Below are 1,034 nucleotides of genomic sequence, written 5' to 3'. Positions count from 1 at the left end.
TGTTCATTTGCAGATGGCAACAATCTCTATATTTGTTTCGGGACAACGTGTGCGTATCATGTGGACAATGAATCTCACAAGGACCGAATTTTGGTATTTTCGTTTGAAGAAATCAACAAAAAAAATTGAGATGTACCAATGGCTTCATGATTCATGAACGTTGCAGTATGAATGTGGACATCATGGTTGTATACTGTCACATCATGTTCAGTGTCATGGATATTTTATCATAGTTGGGGATCATATGAAATCACTATTTTGTTGGTATACAATAAGTATGGGGAACAGGGAGCTGTGTTGGAGGAGAGGACTTGTGATAATAGTGAAAATTGGATGAGGATTGTTCAAATTATGGGTGAGGACATATACTTGGGCGCAGAGAACAATTTCAACATTTTTACAATGAGGAAAAATAGCGATTTTGCAATTGATTCTGAAGAGGAATGCAAATTGGAAGTTGAAGGTGAATACCATCTTGGAGATATTGTGAGCAGGTTCCGACATGGATCTTTTGCTCTGCCTATGTTAGGCTCAGAGGGAAGCAACATTCCTACAACTATATTTGTGACAATATATGGTATGGTTGGTGTTATCACACCCCGTTCACAGGAGAAATATAAAATTCTCAAAAACTTGCAAATGAATCTTGTCAAAGTAATCAAAGGAATAGGGGACTCAATCCATGAGCAATGGAAGTCATTCAGTAACGAAAAGTACACCAGAGATGCCAAGAATTTCATTGATGGAAATCTGATCAAGTCATTTTTGAAACTTAACAAAAACCAGATAGAGGAAATTGCAAACACATTAGGTTAGCTTAGCTCCAGAAGATAAGCATGTATCTATAAGTGGATGGAATTGGGGAGAATTTGATTTAGATGAAAATGTGTTATCGTTTTTGATGGGTTCAAAGCAGGCTTTTGAAGTATCTTTAGCAGACGTGTGACAAGCACAACCTCAAGATAGAAATGATGTCCTCTTGGAATTTCATAGGGATGACACTACTGGAGACAATGAGAAGGATTCATTAATAG

At 37.1% G+C, this 1,034-nt stretch overlaps 1 pseudogene; it reads left to right on the top strand.

Moving 5' to 3' along the window:
- The first annotated feature begins 351 nt into the window (after positions 1 to 351).
- On the top strand, positions 352 to 816 carry LOC149160162 (DNA damage-binding protein 1 pseudogene; annotated as a pseudogene).
- Positions 817 to 1,034: the final 218 nt, after the last annotated feature.

The sequence above is a fragment of the Pinus tabuliformis genome, chromosome 5_2 (genome assembly GCF_031772625.1).
Source record: "Pinus tabuliformis cultivar Carrire ecotype Pingquan chromosome 5_2, CPIR1, whole genome shotgun sequence".
In the NCBI taxonomy this organism is placed as follows: Eukaryota; Viridiplantae; Streptophyta; class Pinopsida; order Pinales; family Pinaceae; genus Pinus; species Pinus tabuliformis.
Note: the sequence above shows the minus strand (reverse complement) of the source record. Positions and strands in the feature narration are given on the sequence as shown.